This window comes from Tupaia chinensis, unplaced genomic scaffold (genome assembly GCF_000334495.1).
Source record: "Tupaia chinensis unplaced genomic scaffold, TupChi_1.0 Scaffold140095_1, whole genome shotgun sequence".
NCBI lineage: Eukaryota > Metazoa > Chordata > Mammalia > Scandentia > Tupaiidae > Tupaia > Tupaia belangeri.
Window position 1 is genome coordinate 1,255,461 of NW_006199974.1, and position 8,778 is coordinate 1,264,238.

At 42.1% G+C, this 8,778-nt stretch overlaps 1 pseudogene; it reads left to right on the forward strand.

Moving 5' to 3' along the window:
- The first annotated feature begins 7,004 nt into the window (after positions 1-7,004).
- On the forward strand, positions 7,005-7,773 carry LOC102495681 (ubiquitin-conjugating enzyme E2 J2-like; annotated as a pseudogene).
- The last annotated feature ends 1,005 nt before the right edge of the window (positions 7,774-8,778 follow it).

An 8,778-nucleotide genomic window follows, 5' to 3' on the forward strand; every position in this document is an offset into this window, starting at 1 on the left:
TAGACTGGCATCTGTTCCTCAGAAACATCTGTTGAAGGTGACTGCAAATTAGCTATTAGGGAGGCAGGGTGTGTTGGAGCAAGATTGGAATTCACTTAGAAGAGAATAACTCTGGCAAGAGGTCCCCAAACCTTTGCGTAAGAAACTGCTTCAGCTCCTCCAGGTATAACCAAAATAGGATGCCTCTCTTAGTCCACTACCATGTGCTAACAGAAATACCCGAGACAAGGTGATTTGTAAGGACGTTTATTTGCCTTATGATTCTGGTAGCTGAAAAGTCCACAGGTAGGGTCTGGCAACAGGCCAGGCTCTGGTGCTATGTCTCAGGATGACTGACAGGAGCAGAGAGGATGAAAGACACACAGAAAGAGAGCTTGGGGGCAGCCACCTTCCTTTTATAACAACTCTCTGACATGAGAATTAACCCTTTCCCACAAAAGTGAGAAACCACTCAATCTGGCAAGGCGGCATTAATCCATTCATGAGGGTGACACCTCATGAATCACTGCTCACCAGGCCTAACTTCGTAAAGATCTCACCACTTCCCAGTATCATTACACTGGGAACCAAGTTCCAAAGCATGAAGCTTGGAGGGACAAACCATTATCCAAATCACAGCAGAATCCCATCAGTAAACTACTTACTAACTATTCTCTGCCTCCCTGGGGAGCCTTTGCTAGGAGCTGTGGTTGCTGTTTCACAGCAGGAAATTGGGCTTCAAAGGGAGAGAAATATTCCCACTTTATTTTCTTGGCAAATTGCAGTGGAACACAAGCAAGAAAAATATTAAAATGTTAAGCACATAGTAAATGTGCTAACTCCTTCGGTTCATTAATAAAGTATGATGAGAAATGTGTTATTATACTACTTACCATTTTCCTTAGAAAATAACAGTTTTCCTGAGCCTGGCCTCTCTGGTTTACTCTGTGAAACATTTAGAAGGATGTGCAGAGACTGGAAGGTGGACATTTGGAGGCATCACTAGAATGAACTCACCGCAGTCTGCCAGTAGCCCAGGAAGGTGATTTACCTTGGGAATTTACCAGAATCCTGAGCTTCATTCTCACCCTGCTGGCTCAGAGCCTGATGCCTTCAGCACACCACACTTGCAGATTCTGAGCTGATCTGAAAGCCATAGTTACATATGAATCTGGACAGTCACATTGATATGACTGTGCATTTTCTGCCCTAGCAGATCTATAAAAGGCCAAGTCACAAACCAAATGTAGAAGTAAAAACATGAAATCGGAACAAGGGCCATCTACTAGGGACTTGATATTCAGAGGTAATAAGTATGTACCAGAGTGAGGACATCATGTGAGTAGCAGTCTTCAGCAGTCCATGCTGTCTTCTTGAGCAGCTCCTAGCCAGATCCCTCCAAATATTCTTTCTCAGGCTCTCTCCTACCTCCAAGGAAGTTTCAATCTGAGCAGTCATCTCTCTCCTGATTGGTGTATTCTTTTTCTATGTTAATCCTTTAACTAGTTAACATTTAAATCTTACTAAAACAAAAGTAACTGAATTGGGTTTCTGTTACATTCTAGGAGAGCGATTCAGGTATTTCCACCTTTCTGCTTTATGTTGATTTCATACTTTCTCTTCCAAGCTGTTTCTAAGTTTTTGCATTATAACTCTGTAATCACAGGATACCTTCTAAACATTACAAAAAGTTATGCAAATGCCAAGCCATGTGCCATTCACATCAGAATTCTTTTGCTCCCGTGTTCCAGTGCCAGTCACAGAGAGGTTGGACCACAGGCACAGATAGCTATCACAATATTTTTTCTAATTGCCGGAGGTCATACACACTCACCAGAGAGAAAAAAAAAGAAAAGGCATCTCCCAGTGGTGTATGGTCACCTTGTATTCCTTTCTCCTCCATCACAGAAAGATATGGCAGGTGTGTGCACATGCATGCACATGTGCACACACAGCATATTTTTCAAGTTACCAGGACCGGCATTCAATCCATGTTTAGCCATTCTCTCTTTTTCTTTTCTTTTCTTTTAGTTTAGTTTAGTTTTAGTTTTGCTATAGAGCACGTGTACTCACCAGAAAGAGAGAGGGAGAAAGAAAGAAAGAAAGAAAGAAAGAAAGAAAGAAAGAAAGAAAGAAAGAAAGAAAGAAAGAAAGAAAGAAAGAAAGGAAGAAAAAAAAAAATCACCTACCTGCCCTCCAGGTCTGGGACTCAAACCTTTAAGTCATCTATGTGGGATCCAGACTCTAACCTCCAAGCCACCTGCTGGGGATCATCTGGCTCTCTGAACCACTGTGCTATGGAGCCAGCCCTAACACAATCTTTACAAAAGAACACACTGCAGGAATCTTGGAAGACTCCACAATCACTATTCTCTGATACCCACAACTACAACCTTTCATTAAGTCCTTAAAAATATTTCCATCCCAACTACATGAATCATACAATTCTTGGACGATCTCCACACTGCGACCATATACACACCATGCACACACATATGTGCATGCACATCTACCCAAGTAAAAACCTCACTTCATATCATCTCAACTCCCTTATATTCTCTGAGGGAGATAATAACGCTTCCTATTTTATTTCAGTTTTTATTTCCGTTTCTATGCAGCACTAGCAAGTGTTTTCACCTTTGAAGGTACTGACAAAAGCTTTTGGGTTGTGGTGACCCATCCATATGGGCACCTAACTGCATACCCCAAAACAAAAACAAATTTTCTCAAAAGAGAAATTTTATCAGTGTCTCACTTCTACAAACCTAAGATTTGGCTTCCTAAAAGAAACATTAAAAAGACCATTGAGCCCTCCAGTGGCAAAATTATGAAAATGTTATAATGCACAACTAACCCCCTGAAGAACTCTCTTGAAGATGGGTGGAAACAAATTTGACAAAATTAAGTCAGTTTGGGGTTTGGGGGTTTTCTAATCTCTGGGCTTTCTGTGAACACAATGCTGTATATGACAGTGACCACTGTCCAAGTGCTCCATTTCTTCCAGGTAATGCACGTAACAGCAAAGGCCTCTCAAACTTATTTATTATGCTTAAAGTTTATTTTCATAACTGTCGATTTTAATAGAGTTTAGTTAAGGGTGTTACTGCAAGATCTATCTGATAAATCTAGTACGGGGAGATAGTATACACCTGCAAAAATCAAACGGAAGATACAAATACCTGCCTTTCCTAGAGGCTTATAATCAAAGGACTGAGTATCTTAATACAGAGAGTACCTGTCTCGGGTTAAAGACAGTCAATGAATTTGCTAATTATTTTCTCCTGAGATAGGCATTTTCCTATACTGAGTTATAAAGACTGTCTCTATCATTCTCTTTGCTTTCTAATTTCTAGAGGGTTGAGGGGATAAAGAGAGGTAAGGAATGTTTGCTTTGGATAGCTGGTCAAGAAAGATGATCTCTTCTCCTGTAAGTCTCCTGACATTTGATTACGCTAGTCTCACTCCGCAGGGCAGTTTCAAGCCAGGAGCCTACTATATCGAATAAGTGAGTCATAGGCTTAGAGTCATTTATGCCTCATTACCTCATCCATTCAATCACACCTTCACTCATTCACAACTCATCCAGCAAGTATTAATTATCAGTTTCTGTACTTGTGAAGTAGAGACTCTTCACAGAGCATAAACTCATTTACTCACTGTATTTACAAACAAGCTACAAAGAGAAATATTAGGAGTCTTGAGAATATGTAATGGTGGGAACCTAACGGAGACTGAGGGTTGGTTGGGAAAGAGCTCTCTTATTTAAAAAGTGGTATTCTTGGGACCAGCAGTTAGCGTAATTAATGGCTATGTCGCTGGACTCCCACGTAGTTGACCACGGTTTGAGTCCCAGACCTGGTGGCTTAAAACTCACGCCGGGCGCGTGTGCATGCGTACCCAAGATCCTGAGAGGAGAATGGAGGAGAAGGGATTGCGGCGTGGCCATCCCCCCTGGGGGGTGATTTCTCGCTTTCTGTCTCTCTGTCTCTCTCTGTCTGTCTGGCAAGAGAACGTGGCCTATAGCAAAAACCTCTCCAAAAAAAAAAAATGTGGTATTCTGAAAATTTCAGAAAGATCTGAAAGAGCAGGAGGAGCTAATCAAGCACAGACAAATGACAAGAGGATGAACATTTCCTGTAGCAGATCAGCACGTGGAAGGCCCTACACTGGGTTGGGTGGGGGGTGGAAGGCATAAGCCATGGGCCCAGGGACCAGCAGGAGACAAGGCTGCAAGCTCTCCCTGGATTGCTATGGCAACCTCCTTACAGCACCTGTGCCTAGGCTGTCAGCCTATCTCCAGCATTCTCAACCCAGCAGCATAGAGATGCCAGTACAACTAAAGTCAGATGATGTCACTGCTTTGCTTGAAACCCTCCAACTTTTCACATTTCACATAGAGGAAAAGCCAGAAGTCCTTACAGAAGCCAGCAAAGCCTGACACGCTCTAGCCCCAGTTATCTCTCTGGCTTCAACCCTTTCAGGTCTCCCTCCTCACTCACTCATCCAAGCCCCCTGGCCTCCATGTTCCCAGCAGCCCCCAGACAAGCTACTGACCAATGTCTGCCTTGGCTGTTCCCTCTGCCTGAGGGCTCTGCCCCCAGATACCCCCAGGGCTGATTCCCTCACATTGTCTCAATACACATTGTCTCAATATGACATCTGCTTTGCAGGACAATGCATTTGCAATTCAACCCCTCATGGTCCCCCAAATGAGGATAAGGTCACTATTTTTAGAACACCAAGAAGTCTGCAGGAGAAGATAACTATACAACTCACTTCCTCATTTCTTTACACTGCAGCAGTTTAAAGAACACATAGACTTGAAGCTTTCTGGAAATTCACAAAAATTAGAAGTCTTAAAAATTGGTCTGGGGGCTAATGAGTGGTATAGTGGTTAAGGAGCTAAACTCTCTCATAGCCCCTCATGGTTTGAGTCCCAGACCTGGTTGCTTGAAACTCACCCTAGGCACATGTGCATGTATGACCAAAATCCCAGGAGAAGGGATTGTGGCCTGGCCATTCACCCTAGTGGGTGATTTCCCACTTTCTCTCTCTCTTTGTCTCTCTAGGAAGCATACAACACCCTATAGCAAAAATCTCTCTCTTAAAAAAATAAAAAATTGGTCTGATGGTCCAATGTGCCAGGCCTATGCCATACTTAGGGTATAACCCTGCTCTAGCTTCTACAGTCTCAAGCCAATATTTTAGGAGGGGAAGGCTTCTCAGAGAACACATAATTCTTACATCAGGCTACCAGCAATTTCATAATATTTATACAATATTTTAGTTTGCCCAAAGTTCTCCCTCAGAACATAAGCCATTACCAAGTTCTGAAGTTATTTTCCCCCAATTTAAATTCCTAAGAAACTTGAAATCCTTCAGGTTTTTTGAAGCTGTAAAACTCCATTTACACTGACAGTGCAGTCTATTTCTACCTGGTAGAAACATTAATCAAACACCTACACGCCACTGTATAGAAATGAGTCACTTCCCCTTCTGGGCTGGAGATTTAAAGCACAGCTCTGCAAAGCAAAATAGTCTGAAAAGCTAGAAAGTTACATACTTACCAAAAAGGAACACTGCAAACCTCTCACAGAGTGAAAATAGACACAGAAAAATAGATAAACTGAATATAAGGTTTAAGGAACATCATCACCTTTTATGAATCAAACCGCCTATGCAAAAGCTTAGTAAGAAAAAAAGTCCTCAGAGAAATGCTCATAATCATTTTAATAAAATGAAACTGTTGTATTCATTGAAAGCTCACAACCTGAGGCAATTCTCAGCTAAGAAATTAGCAGATTCATCCTCTAACAAACAAAAACCAGATTACTCTTGTTATGTTATTCATTGCCTTTTTCCCCTTTTTTGCTTCTCACTTATTTCTGGTGAGACATTACAGAGAGAAAAAAGAAAAAAAAAAAAAAAAGGAAAAGAACTATGCAAACTTATTTATTTGGAGATTTAATCAAAATTTTATAAGTTTTTTAATGGTTGGCATCTTTTAAAAGTCAGTTTTTGAGCAAGAGTCCCTACATTACTAACTTGTGTGAAGCAGAGAATATTCCTACTGGCACGATTAATACATTTTATATTCCTGGCCTTACTTGTAATAGCATAACATGACACATGTCCATTCAAAGTGAATGGGTTAACAAATTGACATATATTCATGCAATGGAATTCTACTCAGCAATAAAATGAACCATTAATATATCATGAATAAATATCAAAATCCTTATACCAAGTTAAAAAAATCTAGATTACTCAATATATAGAATCTATAATCTTTTACTTTTATAAAATTCTAGAAAATGAAAATTAAAATCTATGACAACATATATCAGCAGTAGTGATTAGACATTACTAAAAAGGAGTATGAAGAAACTTTCTGGAGCCTCTGAAATGTTTGTCATCTTGAGGCAGTGATGATCTGTAGCAGTGTGCATATTTCCAAACTCAGCAAACTGTACATTTTGAACATGTGAAATTTATATAACAATTATGCTACAATAAATCTGTTTTTAAAAACTCATAAAATGCTGTCTCCACAAAGAGGTCACTAAAGACCCCATCAAAAATAGAACTTCTGGGCCAGCTGGCTGCATGATGGTTAAGGTGGCTGGATCCTACAAGGCTGAGTCCTGGACCCAGAGGCTTGAAAACCATATTGGAGAGCGGCCATCTTGAAAGCTGAGGAGGAGGTGGCGGAGGCCTTAGGGCAGGTGCGGTGGGTTCAGTCCCGGTGCTGTGCGTTCAGTCCTGGTGCTGTGCAGCTTGTCTGGCACGAGCTCCACTCTTCCACACCCTGCTCTGGCCTCACCCCACGCCAGCCTGAGCACAGCGGCAGCCCACGCGCAGCGACAGGAAGAGGTGAGCAAGCATGGGCCTATGCCGGGACCTGGGGCGGCTCCTTCACCCCACCGGAGACGGCCACAGCAGCAGGTCAGGGCACAGGGCCCTGGGGAATACTGCACGCACTGCCAGTCCTTTGCTGCCCTCCTGCCCAGAGCTTGGAACTGGAAATGAGCAACAACAGCAATAGGAGAGCCCCAGCAGCAACCCAGAGACTGAAACAGGGCTACCTTCGAATTAAAATCCAGAGCCTTACATCTGTGCAGGGCCCCTACTGTCAAATATTCTTGACTGGCACTATGTTGCCTGAGGCCCTGAAATGATCCCTTAAGAAGGTAGCTATTATCATTGAAAATTAATTTTTCCCAGAGAATTTCCTTTTAAACCTCCTAGTATTTATATGATAACTCCAGTGGAAGATTTAAGTACAGTCCGAGGTTGTGTCTTTCTATCACAGACTTCCACCCAGACACGTGGAACCCAGTCTGGTCTCAGCCATCCTTACTGGGCTCCTAAGCTTCATGGTGGAGAAAGGCCCCACCCTGCGTAGCATAGAAACATTGGACTTCATGAAAAGACAACTGGTAATGCAAAGTTTATCATTTAATTAAAAAAGATAAATTTTTTTGTTAATTATTTCCTGAAGTTGTAGAGGAAATTAAACAAAAACAGAAAGCACAAGACGAGCTTAGCAGCAGACCTCAGACTCTCTCCTTGCCAGATGTGGTCCCTGATGGAGAGAGATACCATGGCCAGAATGGGGTCCAGCTTCTCAATGGGCATGCTCTGGGTGCTGGCCCACACCCTGCAGGGCTCCAGCAGGGCAACCAGCACCATGAACTCCTGGGTGGCGTCCTGGTGAACTTGTTTGCTATAGTTGGGTTTGTGGCCTTTGCCTACGTGATCAAGTATGTGCTGAGGAGCACTGCACAGGAATGAGAGGCACCCACAAGTCAAGACCCATAGGTGCTGCTGAGAGACTCTGGGTGCCAGAGTTGGACAGAGGCAGGCTGGACACGATATAAGTACAGGGTGGGCATCCCAGACTCTTGGGTTTAGTTTTTTAAAAACCTTAAAAGGAAAGCAAAAACCAAAATGTGTGATGAAGATTTGGAGACTTGATTCTCAGTTCCATCTTCCCACCCTGATGTGTCAGGGACTGGCATCCATGACAAGGGCCGCTCATGCTTTGGTTTTATAGCTTATCTCTTGTATTGTCTTTTGGAAATGTTTTAGTAACCTCATTTTTCATTTTATTAGATTTTTTCACTTAAAAATAGAAAATTCAATGCCTATCAAATACTCTGCGAGTACTCTCAGAAGAGCTCCCTGATATGCAGGCAGGAACTGGGGAGCCTTGGTCTAGCTGTGTCGTGATGAGGCTTAGCAAGGTCGCTGGCCAGTTACAAACATGGATGGGGGTCCATGAGAGATGGGATTTGGTCTCATCATTTTAAAATGTGTTAATGGTCAGAACAAAATTAATTCCTTGTAGAAAAATAATCATATTGGGCACATACATGTGTGCCCAAAATTCCAAACGGAGGATGGAGAAGGGACTGCGGCATGGCCATCTCCCTGAGGAGTGTTTTCTCACTTACTTTCTTTCTGTCTCTCTCCAATAAGCAGTACAAGTGCTTCGGCAATTTTTTTTTTAATTAGAGCTTTTACTATTAAGTACATGTGAATAAATAAATAATATGAGCCCCAGTTCGAGGAGGGACATAAAGATATGTGACATAAAGACCTGACCTTCCCTTTTGATTGTGAATACAAAGGAAATGGGCTTTGATGGCTCTTAATCTCTTGATTATATGGCAATGACAGATTATGAAAGTAATGGAAAAGAAGACTCACAGAAACTCCCCAATAATAAGAAAAGATGAGCCTGGTGATTGGTGTAAAACAGAAAAAAAAGGAGAAAGAGAGAAAGGAGAACTCTAA